At 54.1% G+C, this 22,801-nt stretch overlaps 1 protein-coding gene and 1 long non-coding RNA gene across 2 annotated transcripts in view; one reads left to right on the top strand and one right to left on the bottom strand.

Annotated features, from left to right (window-relative positions):
• CACNA1D (calcium voltage-gated channel subunit alpha1 D) overlaps positions 1-22,801 on the bottom strand; it is a 305,670-nt gene that overhangs the window by 267,881 nt on the left and 14,988 nt on the right. The gene's annotated exons all lie outside the window — the stretch shown is intronic.
• LOC127550210 (uncharacterized) lies at positions 8,929-12,295 on the top strand. The gene is made up of 3 exons (XR_007950792.1): positions 8,929-9,458; positions 11,493-11,582; positions 11,876-12,295. It is a non-coding gene; the product is annotated as an uncharacterized LOC127550210 (long non-coding RNA).

The raw sequence follows: 22,801 nt of genomic DNA, 5'->3' as shown, positions 1-22,801 counted from the left end.
CAAAATAATCACCAACTTGGAATCCTCTGGGGCATGAAGGAAAGAGCTCAACAACGGCCTCGTCAAAGGGATTGTGGGATTCAGGGCCTGGCCGGGATCAAAGATGGGGACTCCCGGGCTCCGGAGCCCAACCCCAAGGGGAAGCCAGGACACACTCTAATCAACGGGTCCTCTGTCCTCCCTCAGAAGGCCTCAAGGGCTGGGGGCTCTCTCGTGCAGTCAGTCATGCTGTTTTACCAAGAGAATTAGCTTCCTTCATGGTCATCAAAAAATCGATTCTGTCCATTGTTCTCAGAGGAAGAAATGCAAAGTTTAGCTCTTCTCTCCGGACTGGCCGATACCAGAAGTCTGTGGGAGCGCTGGGCCACGTAAGGTAGGAGCGGGAAGACACAAATGGGATAAGCTCTTTGCCTTCTGGGCCACTCACCTTAACCCACCTGAAGGAGGCCATCGGCTCTGGGGAAGGGAGCTGAACCGGCTTCTTTCTGTTCCTTCCCAGCCAGGGAAGTTATTAGCGCTTTCAAAATGGCAGCCGTGGAAGAGAAAGTTCGAATGAGCGGCTGGGGCACAATTCCTCTATGTTTGTGTATGTACACATGAAGAGACGTGTGTAATGGATGCATATAAACACGTGTGTGTGTACAAATGCTTACACACGTGGGTGGGGATCATCCTTTGAAGATGGAGGCCGCTTTTCCTTTCTGCCTCGGTGTCCCCAGGGCCTGCACAAATCCACGGGTGTTGATGTATACAGACATATACACTCTATAGTGCCAGGTCTCTGAGGTCAAGGGCTGTCTTTTGCCTCATGTCTCCAGGGCTTAGCACAGTACACAATAGGCACTTAGTGCTTATCCCTCCCCCCCAAAAAAAATAAATAAATAAACCACAGACCCGCCTTGAGCACAAATAAGGAGGGGAGTGAGGAAAACGGAAGCATTATCCGGCTCATTGACCCCGGCCGTGCTCCCTGCGCTCTCCTGCACGGAGTCCATTCCTCGGCAAAGTGAGAACATGGAATTTTTATTGCTCTCATCCATGATTTCGCTGGGCTCAGCCGCTCCCTCTACAAGCTCAGATGAGCATTTTCTGTAACTCAGCAAGCCCCTGAGTCTTCTATAGTTAAAAACTTCGTTGTGCCAAGGGGCCCGCAGCTGTGGGCGGACACGTGGCCAGAGGTGTGGCAAGGTTTGCCCAAAGGACGCCCACGCGAGGCGAGCCAAGAGCTCGTCTGAACTTTGTGTGGTCCGTCTGAGGCCGCCTGGACACGAGCCCGCGCCTCCCACCTGCCCGCTCGCGCCCAAGGCGCATCCTCCCCGAGGGCCCCGGAACACGACCCGGGATTTGTTTTCCAGGCCACTGAGCCAAGCCTTCCCCAAACCCCACAGCCCGACCCATGGACAGAATCCTTCCGGCTGGCTTCGAAGTCATCGGGCCTGCCTTAGCACAGTCCTGCCCTTACAGCCAGTCGCGGAGAGGATCTGCACCACCCGAAAGTGTACACAGCATCCCCACGGCAGCAAACGCGGATTTCCGGGTGGGGGGCTCCAGACCGCGCCGTGTCCACACCCGCCCCAGCCGGGGCAGCAGCACTTCCCTGTCCCTCCTGCAGGTCGGCGCGGGGTCCTCGGCCGCCAAGAAGCCTTTCCGCGGGTCCCATCTCCCCAAGGCCTTTAGTTCTTTTCCGTACTAGGACAGGGTGCGGCTCTTCCTACTTCAGAGCCCTGCGCCCCTGCCCCACTTCTCACTGAACATCCCACCCCTTCCCCATTCAGGCACCGCACCTGCCTCTAGGGTCGGGGCCGGTTTCAATGCCTTGTCCCTCAGTGGCCCCCGGGGGGGACTTTCCACAACGCTATGATTTCCACGTTACAATATTAAAAACGTTCGTTTTTGGCCACGGCTGAGGCGAGGATGGATTTTATTCGCCTAAGTATATTTGCTACAAGGCTTTTCTTTTTCTTTTTTCCAGTGGGGGAGAGAGAAGTAGGAGGGGAAAAAATTAAAAAAAACATTGGTTTTTAAGAAGGAAATTTAATTAAAAAAAAATAAACAGTTGAACCACACACAGTAATTAAATACAACTTGTGGCCATTGTAAGGAAAGGTCCTCCTGTCCGTGCTGCTCCGGCTTGTACTGAGGCGGTGCTGGGGCTCAGAGGAGAGTCGAGCCTGAGAGTCAGGAGACCTACACCCTGATGGAGTACAGTCACCGGGCTGGATGAAGTCGGAGCGAGTCACTCATCCGCCCCGGAGCTCAGGAAGGGATCGGCTCTGCCATGTCACAATTCAATGACGTTACCACCTCCCCATTAGGAACGGTAGTAAAATTAACTGTCATGTCATTAGTGCTCTAGCTTTCACAAAGCACATTATCACCCTGGATTCCCACGACAGCTCCATGAGGGAGGTTCTACAGATAGTGTCAGTCCCATTTTCCAGATCGGGAAATTGATGCTGAGAAAGACTAAGGGACTCGCTAGCTATCGTCTCAAGTCAGAGATCCTAAGGGCTTCCTGAATTAAAATCTAGTCCTTTATCCACAAATCATGCCGGTTCTTAATTTTAAATTTTTAGATTTAATTTAATTTTAAAAATTTAAATTTAAACATTTTAGATTTAATTTTTAAATTTTAATTTAAATTTTAAAATTTAAAACCACAAAAGGGTTTTCTTGATGCTACTCCAATCCCTACCCTTGGGTCAGGATGTAAGGATGGATATACCCACTTTCCAGTTCCTTGTGGTCCTTTCCGTGACCAATGGTGAATACCTGTGCCCAGGGCTAGGCCCAAATCCCCGCCACAAACATGAATTAAATAAATCATTTATACCTCCAACTCACTTCTTCCTGGAGGTGAGAGCACACGGGGAGCATCAGGACAACTGATTTTTTTCCTCTTTAAAAAATACAATTTGTTATAGAGGACGGTTCTCTGAGAGAAGGAATACTGGAAATAACTATGGGAACATAAGAAACAGAAAAGAGCAATCAAGTATTTTTAAAAAATAAAATGAAAAATGAAATGGCTCCAAATGGGCATAAAATCCCGCGTCCTTAATTTCATCAGCCCCATATTCTAAGCCTCTCAACTGCCTCGTCGCCGGCTCTGAGACGGCACTGGGGTTCCATGCCCAGCTCAGCACACACAGCTGCTTGTTCCTGCTGACTGCGGAAGCCGCATGATGCTGGTGGCCAAGCTCGCCTCTGGAGAAGAATCGAGAAAAATCCCCTCCCCCACTCCCTCCCTCCCTCCTTTCATGGTGGAGATGGGAGCACGGGGATGTGGTCAGACTTGACTGACATGGTCAGGCCGGGCTTCAGCTGATTTTTTTCCTGTTGTTTCAGAATATTCAGAAATGGATGTGACCAAAAGGCCAACGGCAGCCATACTGAACGGGTTCATTTTTATCGTGTATGTGGTCTGACGCCTAATAAAGAAGCCCCCAGAAGTTTCCCAACAAAATTATTTCATTTCTCCAGATCTGATAAGTTCGGGAAAAATTGCCAAAAACAAATAAACAAAACCCCCCCAAGAGCTGGGAGTTTCCTCAAACATGGGACCGTAAATAACCTGCTCAATGCAAGCACCCAAGGACGCCGCCTCGATGGAAACACCGCACTACCAGCTATCTGGGGCCATGTTTTACAAATCCCCTCTCATCCTCGTCCTCCCGGGACAATCCTGGGGGGCTGGTACTAGCCCTATCCCTGCTATACAGAGAACTGAGAAGGGAAGGGACTTCCCCGAGGTCATACAGCGGTACACGTCTCCAGTCTATGGCCAGAGTCCAGATGAGGTCATGACTTCCCAGACCCTCTTCTTGGGCTCTTTCCTTAGATTATTGGTGGTCTGGCCACTCCCACCCCTCACTTTCCATCAGGGTCTGTCTTTCTCAAAGCCCTCCCACACCAAGGAGCAAGGCAAAAATTTCTTTTGTAAAAATCAGCTGGATCTCTGCAAGCCAGATCCAGCTGTTTCCCAACCTCTAAAATGCAAAGGTCAGATCCTCCACCAGCTAAGGTTTTCCATCAGTGCTCCTTGGATCCCCCAAGGTGCTGAGTGCTCTCCGGAGGGCTGATCCCCTGAGTGCCTCCCCCAATGCATCCTCTTCCTAGACCAGAATCCCTTGCAGGATTTTCCAACAAGCGAGACCTCAGGTCCCTTTCCTTGAAAAGCTCTAACCTGGGGGCTCTTCACCTTTCTGTGTCTCAGACCTCCTCGGGCATCTGGGCTGCCCAACTCAGAATCACATTCTTAAACGCACCAACTAAAGTAAAGGAAACCAAAGCTTAGTCAAAATGGAAACGGATCTCTTCTTTCCATCCGAAATCAGGCTCCCCTGGAAGTCTGTTCTTCAAACCCCGTGAATCCCAAAGTGAGACCCGTCGTTCTACAAAAAGGGACCCCGCGCATGTGGGGGCAGGGCGTTCCCTCCGGGACAGGCGGCAGGAGACAGACTGTGCAGCCGCCATTGTTCCAGGCCTGGGCTCAGCCCTAAGTCTCCAAGTCAAAGGGCATTGCTTAAGCACCTTCTGGGTGCCAGGTACCAGACTGTGTGTGTGTGTGTGTGTGTGTGTGTGTGTGTGCACGCGTGTGTGAATGTGTGTGTGCATGCGTGTGTGAATGTGTGCATGCATGCATGTGTGTGAGTGTGTGTGTTTGTGTGTACGTGAGCATTCTAGGCACTCGGAGCATAAAGACAAAACCGAACAGTCCCCACCTTCAGGGAACTTTCTAGTTGGTGGGAACATGCAGGAAGATGCAGCTGATGCAAATGGAATCTTTTGTGGACTAATTGGGGGTTTTTGTCCTAATTTTATTTCTTTTTCTTGCTTTCTCATTGGCCGGGGCAGGGAATAAGGAATGGAAATCAAATAAATTCAGATGCTTAATATTTACCATGTATAGGACTGCCTGCCATCTGGGGGAGGGGAAAAGGAAGGAGGGGAAAAGTCGGAACAGAAGTGAGTGCAAGGGACAATGTTGTAAAAAATTACGCAGGCCTGGGTTCTGTCAATAAAAAGTTACAATTAAAAAAAGAAAAAAACAGCCAAAAAATGGATTCTTAAACAGTAAATTTAAGGTAATAGGGAAGGGCACTATCGCCTGGGGGAGGGGCTAAAGAGCTCTAAGAGAATGTCTTCCCTCCACCTTGGTGGGCCCTTCACAGCACCCCTGCCCGGTCCCTCCTGCACCTTCGCCCCTCCCCGTGGCTCCCCACCGTCCCCTGAGGCACACGGGGTTTGGACAGAGCCAGGCCCCCCTCCTCCAGCACTGAGGACAGCTCCCTCCCCAAGTCATGCCCAATTTCCCCGCCATTCCCACACAGAATGATGTCAGGGCCCTTCAGCAAACGGGTGGCTCTCAGCCCAGGGAGCTCTCTGGGTTTCTGACCCTCGCCATGCCAGGGACGCACCCGCTCCTCTGGCCGGGGTCCGATGGCGTAGCGAGCCCCAGGACTCCCCTCCCCAGGCCCGACCACTAGGATGGAATTAGCGTGTTCGGCCCATCTGAGCCTCCGTGTCGCCCAGGGACTGCAAGATTAACATTCGGCCCGCGCCTGCGCCTGTGCCGTCCCGATGGAGGGCTTGACATTTCTCTCAATTCAGTTCCCCCCTCACAGCTTCCGCCCAGCGCTGGGGCCTGCCGAGACCCTCTGGGACGTCGCTTCCGTCAGTCTCCCCTCCCGGGCCTCCTCCCCAGCTTCGCCTCCTCTGAACACGTGAAAAACACGCCAAGGAGGCCTTTGTCCGGGTCACCGACAGAAACACCCCGGTCCGGGACAAAGGCTGCTCCCGGGGCCCTCACCGGGCCCTCGCCGCCAGGATGGCGCCGACCAGACTCTGGACCTCAGTGAGAGTAATTCGGAGTCTTGTCCGGCCCCTCTCTCCTCCGTCTCATCCGGGGACTCTGAAACCCCGCTCGCCACCTTCTCTTCCACCAATCTGGAAAGTCCAGCGATCCCAGGGAAACCCCGGCGTCTGGCCCAGCCGACTGGTGGTGAAGCCGTTGGGGCTGGTCGTCATCAGCACTTTTTCTTCAATAGTCACAAGTCACCCCCCGCCCCACTGCCCGGCCCAAGTTAGAATGCTGCTGGGAGTCCAAGTCAGGGCCGTGATCCCGGAGCCTGAAGGCCATGATCCCAGAGCCTGAAGGCCATGATCCCAGAGCCTGAAGGCCACGATACTAGAGGCCATGATCCTAGAGCCCAGAGGCCTTCTGAACAACTGGAACACTCCTGCCCCTTCTCCGTGACCTTCCAAAGATCACCGAGGACAGGCCAGCCCTAACTGCATCAGCAAACTCTTTCAGTATCTGGGGGGGCCCTTCCTCCAGGCCTCAGGATGGGAACTGCCTGGGGGCAGCAGGGCCTCTCTTGCCTTCTCATCTCCCTGGGGCCTTGGCTCCCCCCAAACCCAAACCGCACCATGAGAAAGGCCCAGAGTCTCCGGGTCTCTCTGGAACATAAGCTCCTAGAGGACAAGGGCTCCCTTTTGGTCCCGACTTCTCCCGCACCCGGCACAGGGAGGAGGCGCTTCACAAAAGGCTCTCACAGCGAGACAGAATCAGCCAAGCCCTCACACAGACCCCACCGTGGGCCCGGGGGCAGGGAAGTGTTCTTAGCTCAGCATTGGGAGAGCCAACCTTCTGATCCTGTTACAGGGAAAGAGACAGAGAGAGACAGAGACACGGAATCACACAGAAAGACAGGGGAGAGAGAGGAGGGAGGGAAGGAGGAGGGGGAGGAGGGAGAAGAGGAGGAAGAGAAGAAAAGAAGGAGGAGGAGGAGAAAGGAAGACAAAAAGGAGGAGGAGGAGGAGGAGGAGGAGGAGGAGGAGAAAAAAAGGAGGAGGAGAAGAAAGAGGAGGAAGAAGAGGAAGAGAAAAGGAGGAGAGAAGAGATTCAGACAGGCAGACAGAAACAGAGACAGAATCACAAGAAAAAGAGACAGAGAAAGACAGGGAGGAGAGGAGGGAGAAAGCTTATAGATGCATACGTATATATAGATGCAAAACTATGGCCAGGGTCACACCCCCTGTGAGGCTCAGTTTCCTCATCTGTAAAAACGGGCTCTTAGTCCCTCTGTGACCCACTACAATAAGAAGAAGAGCTGCTATTTTTATAGAGTGTGATTAAGGTTTTCTAGGTACTTCCCAGACATTATTTCACTGGATCATGACACCCTGGGAGGACCATGTTACCGTCAGCCCATTTCCCAGACTGATCTGGCTGCGGCAGGATCCAGGCCCCGACCCTCCTGGTTTAGCCTCCAATTCCGGCCTCCCGGCTCCATCCCTCCCAGCCTCCAGTCAGAGAGCGCCACGTGCACGCGGTGACCGCCTGACGCTCCCACGGACACGTTAGCACAGAGGCCGCGCAGAGGCGCACACGTGTGCGTGTGTCCGTGTCACTGCGTGTGTGTGTTTGCATGCAGAGAGCACCCACTCCCCACGAGGTGGGGGACAGAACTGGGCCCTCACCCCCGAAGCCCCAGGTGGGGGGAGGAGGCAGGGGCAGCCGCAGCTGAGATGCCCCCACTGTGCGCCAGTGGGTCCTCAGAGGGAGGGGGCGCGGTGCCGCAAACGGTGCTTGGCCAAGGTCTCACAGCCAGTAAGTCTCTGAGGCTGAAGCGGAACTCGGGGCCAGGGACGCTCCCCCCTCCCCAGGTTCCCTTCTTGTAATAATGGCAAGGAATCCAAGCATGCGCCTCCCTGCTGTTCAGCCGGGAAGAGTTATTTAATTTCATAAATAAATAAAACCAGAATTTAATTTCATAAATTGGCCTCTTTGTCCCAGTCTAGGTTTATGTCAAGAAGTGTATTGTGTGGGGGCAGAAATCAGGCCCCATTTTGTCTTTTGGCCTAATTATCAGATTAAACAGCCAACAAGCATTTATTAAACCCCTACTGTGTGCTGGGCCCTTCCTCTTCCTCCCCTGCCCTGAGGCGGAACTGAGTTAGAGAGGAGCAGATTTGGAGCCAGTGTAAACAAAATCATTCCAGTCTGCATTCCCACCTGGGCTCATGAGAGACTTCACACCACCTCCATGAGCCTCAGTTTCCCTGAATCTGTAAAAATCGGAGGCCATTTCTAGCTCTGGAAGTGACCTGGGTCAGGAGGACCCAAATTCAAGTCCAGACTCAATCACTTATGATATTATGATAGGTCAATTAGCTATGAAACATCTAACTTTCACCTGCCTCAGTTTCCTCATCTGTAAAACAGATGTTTTGTTTCTTCTCTCCCTTCCTTCCTTCCTCTCTTCCTCCCTCCCTACTCTTTCCCTTCCTTCTTTCCCCCCTCCTTCTTTCCCTTCCTCCTTCCTACCAAAGGTCACCCCCCAAATAAGTTCTTCCCCAGGTTCTGCTTGAGCCGGGGGAGGGGCGGGCCAGTCCAGTCCACTTTGGCTTCTTCTAATTGTGGCGACACTTTCCTTGCACCGAACCTAAATCTGCCACTCCGGAGCTTCCAGCCCAATGCTCGCGGCTGCCCCTGGGCCACGTCTTCCACGCGGCTGCCTCCCAATCTCCGCAGACAGCTCTCCGGCCTCCCCCGGCAGCCTCGCCTTTCCCGGGGCCAGACCTGCCCCTTCCCTTCCTCCTGGTGAGAGCTCCAGCCTCCCACCCCGGCTGCCCTTCTCCGGCCTCTCCCCTTCCCCCCTCCCACCCCGGGTGCCCTTCTCCGGCCTCTCCCCTCCCCCACCCCGGGTGCCCTTCTCCGCCTCTCCCCTCCCCCCTCCACCCCGGTGCCCTTCTCCGGCCTCTCCCCTCCCCCACCCCGGGTGCCCTTCTCCGGCCTCTCCCCCCTCCACCCCGACTGCCCTTCTCCGGCCTCTCCCCCCTCCACCCCGACTGCCCTTCTCCCGCTTCCCCTCCCCCCTCCCCGTGACACCTGACTCCCCCGCTGGAGCACTGTGGGTGACCAAGGGGAATAACTCCGTTCTCAATCACAATCAAGATCTGTCAATAAGGTGATCACGTTGTGTCACATGCGGCGGGGAGTAGGTTGCCAAGTCAACGAACCTTCAGCCCGGGAATTGAGTAATAAAGAGGAGACGGATTTATGAATCTGCTCTCTGTCCTTCCTGCTGGAGCAGCACCAAGCCCGGCTCCCCGTGGCTCCGGCCCTTTACTGACGCTTGACCCTGACCTTCCGTCCCTCATCCCATCTCTGCCCTCCAGCGCCCCCCCCCAATAACAAGCACCCGGGGTGGCCGACACCGGCGGCGGGGACGTGAGAGGAACCAGGCGGGAGTCAGGGTCCGAGCCCATCACCGAGAGCCCCTCACCCCTCACCGCACGGGCGTCGGGCCTCAGCCTCAAGGGCCAAAAGAGAGCAAGGCCCCCAGTCCCGTGAGAGAGGGCTCTTTGTGCTGCAGGAAGGGCCGTGGGAGACAGTCCTGGCCCAGCCTCTCACTGACAGATGGGGAAACCGAGGCCAGAGAATTGCAAAGGTGGGTCCTCTGACTCCGGTCCTCGCCGCCGGTCCCACACACATTATAGCGTCAAGCCTGCTTCTTCCCCGGCCCGCGGCATTGGCTGCCACTAAACATGGCCTTGGTGGTTACTACGAGCCAGGAACCGGTGAGCGCCCAGCACATTGTCCACTCCCAGCACATCCTCCATGCCCAGCACACGTTCCGCACCCAGCGCACCCTCCGCACCCAGCGCCCCGTCCACACCCAGTGAGCCGTCCACTCCCAGCGCACCCTCCGCGCCCTGCCCTCCTTCCGAGCCCTGCCCTCCTTCCACTCCCAGCGCACCCTCCGCGCCCTGCCCTCCTTCCGCGCCCTGCCCTCCTTCCACTCCCAGCGCACCGTCCATGCCCAGCGCGCCATCCCTTCCCAGCCCGCCAAGTCCACAGAATTTGCGCTAATGACTTCTTGCCGAGCACATCAGAAAAGACCCGCCTCCGGCACTGGGCCCCAAAATGGAGGCGCGGTGGCCAAGCAACGGGCGCCCGGTGCCCAGGCAAGCTCACGGGGCTCCGCAACAGCTTTTGGAGCCAGAAACCTAGTCAGAAATAAATAAACCACCGCCAGCGGTGAGCCAAAAGCATTTACGGAGCACTTACTGTATACTCTTTCCAAGTTATCGGCATTCCTTAAACATAAGTCTCGCCCAAACCCCAAGGCCAAAGAAATCTGCTGTTCATGGTGAGGTAGAGGAAACGCCTTCCCAGAGACCGCACTCAGCAGCTTGGAAAACTATGGGGGGCGGGGATTGGAAGGACACGCTTCCACCACAGGCCAGAGTGGATGGAGACCACGGAGCGAGAGGCAAATGGGAGCAACGGGGACCCCTTGTCCCCTCCGCTCCCCCTCGTCTTTGCATCCCCCCAGTTCCTTATTATGGCCCACTTCCTTTTCTATGAATCAAAGCAACACAAATTTCTGACTGACGCCCTCCTCTGGGAGCCCGGGATGAGGAATGCAAAAGAAGAAGCCCCCCTCCTGCCCTCCAGAAGCTTCCTCTCCAGCCCGCTCCAGCCTCTCTGCCCGTCCCTTCTGTCCAGGAGTTCCACAGCTGCCTGCCCTGGAGCCCCCTCTAACTAATGTCCCCCCAAGTACAGCAATCCCGGCTGCCAGCTACAAGCGTCCAGGCCCTGCCTTCAGAGAGCCCCCAGTCTCTTCCTGTAACCGAGAAGTTAATCCATCCCGTGGGGAGCCGGGGGGTTCCGCTGAGAGCTAGCTCTCCCTGCGGGCGAGGGAAGCAATGAGAAGCGCCGACACAAAATGGGAAGAGCTCTGGAGTCCCTGGTTCAGACCTTGGCGCTGCCCCTCATGGGGCCAGGCATTAGACGTACTGATTCTCGGTTTTCTGACCCGTAAAAGGAGCCAACAGAACACAAATGGCCTTGGTGGGCCCCTTCCAGCTCTGTGACATCCCTCGCAGACCCGTGTCCCATGGCCAGGACCCTCACGTCTCACGGCCAGGACCTCTGTGTCTCAACGTAACCTCTGGGGACGTTACCTCTTCCCCATCCCCCAATTCTTCCAATGGCTTTAATACAGTCTGTGGTCTCCCCCTCTAATGCGTCCCCCGTCATCATCTCCGGGGACCTCCAAGAGTCGGATCAAAGAGCCTTCTAACGACACAAACCCAAATCCTCTGGCTCCGGTTCATACCCAGAGCTTCCCAGCCAGGGCCTCTGAACTTGTTCTGGCTTCGATAGGTCGCTAACTATTCCCCACGGGTGGTTTCCTTGGGGGCCCGACGGATTTTATTTTGCCCGATTAAGAGAGAGTCTGAGAAGCGGTTTCCAGGTTTCAGCAGATTGCAGAGGGAGCCGGGACAGAAGGCTCGGCCCTCCGGAAACGTCTGACCTACAACCTCCTCGATCCAGAATCTCTGAAGAGCGTTCCTCCCTCCCCCTCCTGGGATCTCTCAGGACAACCCCCCAACTCTTCCCCTTTATCATGATTTCTGCTCTCTAGAGCTTCCCTTATTCTTCCAGTCTAGCCCTTGCACTCTGCTTTCCCTCAAAGGCTGTTCCTTAAAGTGTCACAAGATACCAAGCTAGAATCCCTCGCCACGGGTCCTGCCCTTCAGAACTGACACCGGCCTGGCCCAAGAAGGTGGGTAGTTTCACTTGGCCCACTTCCGCCTCAACCCAGTTCCGTTCTGTACCTCGGGTGTCTCTTAATATAGTGTGACAGCATTTTCCCTCTTGGCAACCACGACATACAGAAAGGATCAGCACAAAATCAGCCCCCGCGTTCCCCCTTTAATGACTCGTGTGGTAGCCAGGACTAGGCTAATGCATAAACAGCACCAAAAAGCACATTTAGTAAAGGGGAGGGCGGCCACCATTGCACTGATGGGAAGACCACACTGTCACCCAACTGAATGTGGGATGCTCTTTTTTCAGGTCATGGGATGAACAAAAGAAAGGCCTTCTGCGGAATGACAAAGATGGGACCCACATCTCACCATCCAGCCCTCGGCAGGCCCAGGACTTCCTCCCCGCCCAGCCCTGACAGCCACGCAGTGATTCCTGCTGATGCCTCAGGAGCCTGAGGGCAAGAAAAGTGGTGGCGGTCAAAGGCTGGAGGTCAAAGGCTGGAGGTCAAAAGGAAGGATTGCCTCCCCCAGACTCTATTAGAGGTCATCATGAAGAAATAATCACCAGCAGTCAGTTTTCCCTGAGAGGCCTCCTGCTCCCCCAACACCTTCTCTCTTATCACTCCTCCCCTCTCAGAAGTCTAGATTTTCCTAATTTAGAATAAATGTTAGTGATCTGAGTAAAGCCTCTTCCCTCCTTCTAAGCATCTATCTCCTTCCTTCTCATTCTCTCTGTCTCTATCTCTCTGTCTCTCTCTCTCTCTCTCTCCCTGCTACCCTTGCCTCAAGCTGGCCAATCACCCAGCTCTCCTCCTCGGTCCAGCTTCCAGGACACGAGGCTTGACTGGGTGAGAATGGAAAGAAAGCTCCTGTCACCTTTCCTATTTTAATCAGATTGGGGAGGGGGAAGAAATGGCACTGCTAATAACAGAGGGAGAAAAGTGTAGTGGGGCTCGGAGGAAAGGGGGAGTAAAACGCTGAATTCTATTCTTGGAGCTCCCACAAATTCACTCCAGACAGAAAAATACTCTCCGTCTCTGTCTCTCTCTCTGTAATTCTCTGTGTGTCTCTGTCCCTCTGTCTCTGTCTCTGATTCTGTCTGTGTGTGTCTCTGTGTGTGTGTGTGTATGTGTAATTCTCTGTCCCTCTGTCTCTGTCTCTGATTCTGTCTGTGTGTGTCTGTGTGTGTGTGTGTGTGTATGTGTAATTCTCTGTCCCTCAGTCTCTGTCTCTCTGTGTGTCTCTGTCCCTCTGTCTCTGATTCTGTCTGTCTGTCTGTCTCTGTGTGTGTGTGTGTGTGTGTGTGTGTGTGTAATTCTCTGTCCCTCTGTCTCTGTCTCTGATTCTGTGTGTGTCTCTCTCTCTGTGTGTGTGTGTGTGTGTGTGTGTAATTCTCTGTCCCTCTGTCTCTGATTCTGTCTGTGTGTGTCTCTGTGTGTGTGTGTGTGTGTATGTGTAATTCTCTGTCCCTCAGTCTCTGTCTCTCTGTGTGTCTCTGTCCCTCTGTCTCTGATTCTGTCTGTGTGTGTCTCTGTGTGTGTGTGTGTGTGTGTGTGTGTGTGTGTAATTCTCTGTCCCTCTGTCTCTGTCTCTGATTCTGTCTGTGTGTGTCTCTGTGTGTGTGTGTGTGTGTGTGTGTGTATGTGTAATTCTCTGTCCCTCAGTCTCTGTCTCTCTGTGTGTCTCTGTCCCTCTGTCTCTGATTCTGTCTGTCTGTCTGTCTGTCTCTCTCTCTCTCTCTGTCTCTGTGTGTGTGTGTGTGTGTGTGTAATTCTCTGTCCCTCAGTCTCTGTCTCTCTGTGTCTCTGTCTCTGTCTCTCTCTGTATGTCTCTGTGTCTCTGATTCCGTCTCTGTCTCTCTCCCTCTGTTCCACGCCATCATGTTTCCTGACAGTTCCTCCCCTCCCTGCCTGGAGACAGAGCCCAGCTAGGGCTGCTGCCCTGGAAATCCTGGGCTCCACAGCTCCTGTGGCAGAGCATTGTGGGGAGTCTGCTCGGGAGATGCTTTTTTCAGCGTTTGGTCGGTTGGTTTTCCTCCAGTACTTAACGTCGGGCGACGAGAGGCTGCGTTGTTGCTGGGCAAAATTTCCCAAGGCGTCAGTTGGTTCTAACATCGTGGGAACACGGGAAGAGGAGGCCGTGGAACGCTGATTAAACAGAAATCCGCTGCAGGAGCTGGACTGGGCAGAAAAGCTCTGGTTCACCTGCCAGTGATGGGGAAGGGGGAGGGGGGAGGAAAGGAGGAGGGGAAGGGGGCAGGAAGAGAGGGGGGGAGGGACTCTGTCCAGAGTCACTTTTGAAAGGATGTGTTCAAGTTGAGCTTGGGAAAATGTGGTTGGAAAAGGGTTCTATCTCTCAACAAGCATTTATTAAGTGCCCACTGTGTGCTAGGGAACTGGGCTGGGCTCTAGAATACAATGACAAAAATAGAACCCACCCTCACCTCAAGAAGCTTTCATAGGCAAGAGGTGAGGGAGTGTTTTGCAGAGAGTTCTAGCCGTCAAGAGACAAGCATTTATTAAACGCCTGCAGAACGCCAGGCCCTGAGCTGGACACCACGGAGACGAAGGCAAACGTCGGGTCTCACGGAGCTCGCACTTGATTGGAACCAACGCAAATTCAGGAAAACCAGGCGACCCGGGCAGGGTCCAACAAAAGGGAAGAGCTCGCTTTCCTGAGCTCCGGTTTTGTGTTAAGTAACCAGGTAGAAAGGCTATGAGCCGGCACCCAAACGCACACGTGCGGCTCCTCCGGCCGCGCCCTGGCTTGGACGCAGCCATTTTCTGAACCATCTGAGGAATTCCCCTAAGTCACCTTTGGAGGCGGCGCCCCCCCAGCACTCACTGTGTGGTAACCTGTCGTTAAACAGCGCGAGCAGCTGGCCCCGCCAGGGGAGCCCCCAAACCGGTCCCCACAGAGTCCACGGGCGAGGGACCCGTCTCTGCGGACCCAGGGCCTCCCTCCTCGGGCCGCGTCAGCAGCGAGCTCCGGTTCTAGACCCTGCGCCCGCCGGGCCGTGCGGGAACTCGGTTCCACCATCACTGCTTGGAGGCGTGGGATCCGGGTCTAAGGGGACGGAACCCGACCCGGTGCCCGCTGGCTCCGCGATCCGTGGCAGCGTCTCCTGCGGAGCTTCCCCTCGGACGGGAAGGAGGAGGAGGGAGAGAAGAGGCCGCGGTGGCTCCTCCCAGGGCAGGCCGGCCACCGCTGGGCACCGCGCCCCGAGGAAGCCCCCGGGGGGACCTGGGTAGGGAGTCTTGGGGCGGGAAGGAAGCCTCCGGGAGCTGCCTCCATCTCCGGGGATGGAGTTTCTGAAGGTCGCGAAGTCCAGGAAAGCGGCCGCGGGGAGCAGAGCAGGCGGCCCCACGGCTCCATCCGCAGACTTTGCCCTTCCGGCGCTTTCTCCCACGCTCAGCCCCTCCCTTTCCCAATAGGCAGTGGCGAGGAGCCGCTGAACGGAGCTGCAATCTGGGGAGCCGGGGGTCTGAGTGCGAATCCTACACCTGTCACTTCCTGGGCTGAGGCACTTCCTCTCCCTCTTGTCCTCATCAGGGAAATGGAGGGTCACACGCCCAGCGGGCACCGAGGCGACATGGCGCACCAGAGCTAGACTCCCAGGGTCGACCCCAGAGTCTTCCCCCGAGACTCCCAGGTACAACGGAGAGCCCAGGCCTCGAGAGTCCTGGATTCACACTGTGCCTCTGGCACTAGAAGCCGGGACCCTGGGCACGGCTCCTCACCCGTGAAAGGGGCGCAGCGACAGCACCCACTCCCACGGGTGTGCAGAGGATCAAGGGAGATCCCGTCTGCGGAGCGCTGGGCGCGAGGTCTGGCCCAGGCCGGCCCCGGGTGAGTGTGAGCCACCGTGGCCCCGACGAGTCACCGGCCTGGGTCTGCCTGCGCACAAGACGGCAGCCCCCGCCCCCAGGTAACGGTGAGGGTCACACGGGAAGACATGCACAGGTCACTCTGCGACCTGAGAGCGCTTCAGGGGCAACACTGAGTATTGTTATTATTAAAGCATCTGCTTTGTGCCGGGCACCAGGCTAGGGACGGCTACACAAAGACTAAGGTGAAACAGCCCCTGTCCCCGAGGAGCCGACATTCAGAAAGACAGATATGGATCACGGGGGGATGCACGGTGGGTGGGTACATGAGAGATAGACAGACAGACGGACAGGTGGGTGGGTGGATGTGAAGGTAGACAGATGGACAGACGGACAGATAGATGGATGGATGGATGGATGTGAAGATAGATATTAGATCCATTGTTAAGTAGATAGATAAGATTGTAGAGGAAGTCAGAAAACGTTCTATATAAATAGATAAAATAGATACAAAGGTAGAGATACTTGAGATACAGCTATAAGTAAATGATAGTTATAGAAAGCTCTAACATCTTTAATCCTTCACTTACTGCCCCCCAAACTGAGAAGGACCGACCCCCAGCCCCCTCAGGACTTGCTCATCTGAACAGCCTGTGAATAAATAGGGTTTCTTGAGGGAAATTTAAGGTAAAATAGGTACGTGGCTATCTTCTGGCAGATTTGGGTCCAACAGAAGACAAACCTTCTAGAAGGAAGCAACTGAGGGAGTTTCAAAGAGGGTGAGGGGGGGGCAAGTTACTTAACCCCTGGAGGCCCTTGTTTCCCATTCTGTAAATAGGAGCTGGGCTCTAGCAGCTCTGGATTTAACCCTGCCAGCATCTGTGTCCTCCTCGGCAAAAAGAGAGGGTGGGCTGGGTGGTCCCTTTCAGCTCCGCTACATAGGAAGGACCTCGGGAACGGAAGCCACCCCACGGAGGGTCCCGGCGGGGCGGCAGCATCGGGCGAGAGCGGGAATGGGCTAAATTCCACCATCCCCCCTCTCCTCGGCCTCTCACGGCCACACCTCTGGCACCGGGATCTAATGAAATCGGGAGGGGATGAAAATCAAAAGAACAACAGCGAGCTCAGCCAATTGGAGGCTTAGAGCCTCAGCATCTCCACACCCTTAAGAGCATGTTGTTCAGCTGTTTTTCAGTCCCATCTGTGACTCCACCTGGGTTTTCTTGGCAAAGATACTGGGGTGATCTGTCCCTCCCTTCTCCCCCTCGTCCTACAGATGAGGAAACGGAAGCAAATTGAGATGAAGTGACTTGCCCAGGATCCCGTGGCCAGTAAGTAGCTGAGGCTGAATGTGAACTCAGAAAGCTGAGTCTTCCTGACTACAAACCAGATTTTCCCTCCCCTGCTAGCTGCCGTTATGGACACATCTCTGGATTTTATCCCTGTCCTCACTCTTTCAACTTTCAATTTCCTGGAGGGCTGTGATCCGGGGAGGAAAAAATACTCTGTATTGTATCCTCCACAGGACTGTTGTTTGTGGATGTGGATTTTTTTTAAATTTAACTGAAACCATCCATGTTTGGCTTTAGAACCGCCCTGAGAATTCCAAAGAAGGAATTTTAGGGAGGAATCAAAAACAAATCATATAATAATGAGATAAGGATTCTAAACCTGGAAGGAAAATCATGCTTTGGGTTCTCTGGTCACCAGTAAGAATTCTGACAATTAAAAAAAAAAAAAAACACCATGATCACTAGAATTTTTAGGTAATAAAGAGAAGGCCTTGGCTGGTTCCTTTAGAAATCAAAGGGTAACTAACGTGAGCTGTGGGCTTCCATATAATGGGAAAGCACAATCGTAGGGAACCCGTGTGGCCGCGGACCGACGATGCTGACCTCTGACTCCACAGGTCACTTCTCATCCCTCTGGCTCCTTCACGGCCCAGCTCCCTGGGCTCTTCCCGCCAGACTCCTGTCTCTTATCTCTGTGTCTCTGTAGGAGCAGAGACACAACGTGCGCCTCAGGGGAGGTGGAGTCCATTCCCCAGAAGAAGGGACGGACACTGCCATCACTCTGTTAGCTTGCTTCCCAAACTTCTCGCACTCCCAGTTAAAAGACTAGAAAACTAAATCCCCATTGTAGTCTCTCTATAAAGAAAGGACTCCATCAGCTCCCTGCGCCTAGCTCCATGCTCCCAAGATCCATCTCAAATGGCAAAGCCCTTCTGAGCTCCCTCCAGCGAGCAGAATCACCGTCTGTCCCAGGCCACTCTCTGATTTGGGGTTAGAGGGTCTCCCAGAGCACTCGTCCTTCTGGATCGCCAGCCTGCCCCTCTCTCCGAACCTTTCAGGGACCGCCCACATCAGGAACCCCGACCTCAGGTCTCGTGAACTCTCAGCCCTTCTTGTGAAGTCGATGGATCTGAGCGAGCAGGAAAATGGAGCTGAGCGGGCAAGGCCGCTGTCCTCCACGTGGCCGGCAACAAGCCTCCCGGCCCGGGTTTAGTAACTGGACCGCCAGCTCCAGGACGGGCCGGAGCGACGCTCCCTGACCGAACACACTTGACCTTCAGAAAGTAACTAGACCCAGGGAAGACCAGGAGAGAGGTGGGGATCATGGGAATGAACGAACGACCTCCAGACCTGAGACATCCCTCATCTTCCCAAGTACAACTTTATAAGTACAAGGTGAGGGAGGCTAGACACGTTCGTGGGGGGAGGATCTGGGATTTTTAGCAGACCGAACGTTCGTTCGCCGTGAGTCGGCAGCGTGACATCCCGGGTGGAGCAGGAACGAGCCCAGGGTCCAAGACTCTGTACGGGATTCTACAGCGGCTTCTGATGCTTTTCAGGAAGGACCCAGAAAATTGGGAAGGAGACAGGAAGTGGAGGGACCTAGGGCGCAGCGAGGGCTCCCAATGAGAGGAGACCCCTTCTCAGAGCCTGCTGCCATGAGGAGAAGATCCCCCCATGCTTTCCTATCGTGGTCTTTGAAGCAAAATGCCAGCTCCAGGCCACCGTCATCATCTGAGAGCCCGGGGATGTGTTCTGCAGACTGGAGGCAGGTGAATTCCAGCCCAAAACAGGGATCTCGGAGCAGTGTGAAAGGGGGAGACCCCGACCCCTCCGAGGCCGGCCTTCATCATATTATCCAGGGTCTCCTTCCCAGTGGGAGGTAAGCTCCTGGCAGGCAGGGTTTGTCCCAGGAGCAGTAGACACTGAGCACTGAACCAGGACTCGGGAAGACCCAAGTTCAAATACTGACTCAGATGCAGGAACGAGCAATTTAACTTCTCTCAGTCTCAGCTTCCTCATCTATAAATTGGGGATAAACCCGGCTCACAAGGTTGTTGGGAGGACCCCAGGAGAGTCTGTCTCTAAAGCACTTTACAGACTTTAAAGCAACATATAAATGTTAGTTATTGTTGTTTTGTTGTTATGCTTCTGACATTAACTGGGTGACCCTCTGCTTGCCTCACTTTCCTCATCTGCAAACTGGGGATAACCCTAGCACTTGCCTCCTATTGTTGTTGTGAGGATCAAACCAGATAAAACGTAATCACTAAAGCTCCATGAGGGCTTTTGTCTATAGAAGGGAGGCTCACCGAGGACTGCTTCCTTCTGCCTTTGCCTCCCCAGAACTTAGCCCAACGCTTGGCCCAGGAGGCCGACGTAGGGAAAGCTTTCATGGAGCACCTCAGCAATACACCGGGCCGTCAGCCCAAGGCCAGGGAGATGAGCCGGGACGCTGCCTGTCCTCCAGGAGCTTACGTTCTAACGAAGCAAAACGGGGGAGTTCTAGTGAGAGGTGCCCGAGACGCGGCTTAGAAGTGGCTGGAAAGGCTGCCAAGTGACAGGGGGAGCGTGCACCTGGAGCGGAGGGCGGAGGGAGAAGCGGGAGGCTCAGCGAATGCTCGCTGCTTGTCTGCAGGTCATGAGACGGGCCTAAACTAGGGCTCTGGGAGACCTTGGGGAAAGGTCTTACCAAGTTAGTTGGGGAATGGAGAGAGGAAATCAGGGAGGGCTTCACAGAAGAGTCAGCCTGGGAATGAGGCTTTAATTAAGTGGGAATTTCAAAGATTGGAGGGTGAAATTCCTGGCACGGGAACAAGGGTAAAGGCACAGAAGTGGGCACGTGAGGGTTGTTAGTTCAAGGAAAGGCTGTTTGGCTGGAGAAAACAGAAAGGAAAATCTGAGAACCAAACAAGTCTAGAAGGTCTTGGAGTCTTGGAGAGGGTCTAGTGCCATCTCTGCCTCTGCAAGACGGGGAAAGGGCCTGCAGAGACCACCATGCCCTACCATGCCCACCGTGCCCAAGCCAGTAAGGCAAAGGGGTTCCACTCAAACCCAAGGATGCCAGTTCTAAACTCTGCATTTCTACTTTTTTACTCAAATAACACACGCTTATTTTCTTTCCACCCTTCCGAATGAAAAAGAAAAACCAAAGCCTTGTAACAAGTCCGCCCGGCCCAGTGCAGCAAATGTCCACCCTGGCCATGTCCAAAAGTGGGCGTCTCCTCCTGGAGCTCCTCACTTCTCTCTTGGCTTCATCCTCCGGCCACAAGATGGCTCTGGAAGTGATCGGAGTGAGCGCCTTGTGAATTGACCCAGTTTATGGTTTTTTGGGGGGAGGACTGAAGATCGAGATGAGAAGTACAACTTTGCTTTACTTGTCTTCCACTTCCCACTGTTTGTGAAAAAGTTAACCTCTGACCATGTCCTCGTGGCCGTCCTCCTCCTCGCTCCGTCCCGAACCCCAGTCCAAGATGACTGAGCCCAAACTCCATCTCCTTCGGGAGGATTTATTTCCCTCAGCTTATCTCCAGTAGAAACGGCCCTGAGCAGGAGCCCAAGATCCCAACAATCCATTTTGTGACTCTCACCTTGGTTTCCCCGGGCTTCAAAAGGAGAGAGACACTTGCCCCAAATCTCCCAGATCCCCTCCAGAGCATCTGAAAATGCCCAACAGAACCAGGTACGAGCAGCCAAAATGGGAGGGCCCGGGATCCTAGAGCTGGAAGGGACTTCCAAGATTTTCCGTTCCAAATGAATGGATGCCCATCCATTGGAGAACAGTTGGGTAAATTGTGGTATATGAACGTTATGGAATATTATTGCTCTGTAAGGAATGACCGGCAGGATGAATACAGAGAGGACTGGCGAGACTTACATGAACTGATGCTGAGTGAAATGAGCAGAAGCAGGAGATCATTATATACCTCAACAACGATACTGTATGAGGATGTATTCTGATGGAAGTGGATTTCTTCGACAAAGAGAAGATCTAATTCAGTTTCAATAGATCAATGATGGACAAAAGCAGCTACACCCAAAAAAAGAACACTGGGAAATGAATATAAACTGCTTGCATTTTTGTTTTTCTTCCCGGGTTATTTCTACCTTCTAAATCCAATTCTCTTGTGCAACAAGAAAACTGTTCAGTTCTGCACACATATATTGTATCTAGGATATACTGTAACCTATTCAACATGTAAAGGACTGCTTGCCATCTGGGGGAGGGGGTGGAGGGAGGGAGAGGAAAAACCGGAACAGAAGTGAATGCAAGGGATAATGTTGTAAAAAAATTACCCTGCCATGAGTTCTGGCAATAAAAAGTTATTTAAAAAATAAATAAATAAATAAATAATAAAAAAAAAGATTTTCCATTGTACCCCTAGACTTCCAGAGAAGGAAAATCAGGCCCCACAAGGGTAAACCCACTCACTTATCTATGCAGATAGTCTGTTTCTTTTCCCCACAAAATCCCAAACTTGGAAGGGCAGAGACGGATACAAATTAAATCCCACGGAGACCAGAACCAGGCCGAGCAGCCACCTGGGCCTTGGTGGGGCTTTGCTGAGGCTGATAATGGGTTGTTATCATTTGTCTCAGACCCTTCCAACCATCCAGGGAGCTGAATGTCCCTCAGGAAACCCACGGCGAGTCTCGGAACTCTCAGCAACATTCTAAGCAAGAAGAGGAGGCTTTTAAAAACAAATTCATTCTTTTTTTTCCAAAGGAGACAACGTGGCGGCCCTGAACATCATGGCAGGATCCCCGGATTCAGGAGGCAGCATTCCCAATGTCTATCTTGCTCTCGGGCAATTAAAAAACAACACTCGGGCGTCCTTTCCGTGGCCGCCAGCGTCCTCGGCTCACTGACCAGCACCGGGAATAAGTCCGGAAGCTTTCACCGAGCGCCGAGCCCAACCCCAAACCCACTCTGGAAAAGCGGCCCCTCTCCCCAGGATGCCGTGCTCAGGAGACTACACGCAGTGCACAGAAAGCATCCTAAAGGTGCCCAAGAAGCCCAGGGGGCGGAAACAGGCGGCACTTAAATATACTGAAAATGGTTAAGTAATGCTCCTCATTCTGAGAGCAACCGGAAGCCAATGTGGACGGTCCTGCAACCAGGAAGACACGAGGTCCTGTCCCACCTCAGAAACACACTGGCTGTGTGAGCCCAGGCGAGTCACGCTGCCCGAACGTTCCCTAAAAGGGGCTCCCTGCATCCCTGACTCACTTTCCCTGATGTGACACAGCAGTCAGCCGCGAGGGGGCCGTCCGCCGCAGCCGCCACGCTGGGCCGTCAGACACTGGGCCGACTCCGAGCGGCTCCCAAGCAAGGGGAGCTGGGCTGGGAGAGGAAGGGGGCCCTTTGGTTCAGGATAAGTGGGTCCTCAATATGACCTCTGGAAGTCATTTTACTCTTCCTTCTCAAAGCTGGGTTCTCCCTCCCTCTCCATCTCATCCAGCTCCTCTGAGCTTCTGCTGCCTCGGGCTAATTGGCCCGTGTCTGCTCCCACCTGGTGGGGAACAAGGTCCCTCTTCCAGCATCCGCAGCAGAGACAAACGGCATGAAGAAAAAACGAGGGGGGAGGCGTGGGCAGGGAAACGGGCACGAGGACCGAATCCTGAAAGAAACGGAGCCCGGGTAAGCCGGCCCCTCTCTCCGTCCCACCGTGCTTCCTCAGCCTGAGACTTGCACCTCGTGCCTTTGTTCTGTGTGGCCACGGATGGATTAATTCTCTGGCGGTTATTCATGGATCCAGCTTGTCACAAGACCATCCACCAGGGCAGAGGAGCGCCCGCTGCCTGCTACAGAGGGCACCATGGCGGGAGGATGCCGGGGACCAGAACAAGTGGACGCCGCCTTGAGGTGGTTTTGACCCGATCCCGGAGCCGAGACCACTACAGACAAAGATACTAAGGAATTCAAATGGATGCAGGGCTTCTGGGAGTGATCAGACTGGCTAAGCCCTTATGCTTCTCTAGCCCTTTAAGGTTTGGGAAGCATGAGGTGAGGATCTCACCTGATCCTCAAGCTCTGTAAGACACTGGAGGATTACCGTGCCCATTTAAGAGATGAAAAAAGTGAGGTTGAGAGTTTTGCTCAGGCTCACACAA

The sequence above is a fragment of the Antechinus flavipes genome, chromosome 1 (genome assembly GCF_016432865.1).
Source record: "Antechinus flavipes isolate AdamAnt ecotype Samford, QLD, Australia chromosome 1, AdamAnt_v2, whole genome shotgun sequence".
NCBI lineage: Eukaryota > Metazoa > Chordata > Mammalia > Dasyuromorphia > Dasyuridae > Antechinus > Antechinus flavipes.
This window is presented reverse-complemented; position numbering and strand designations above follow the sequence as displayed.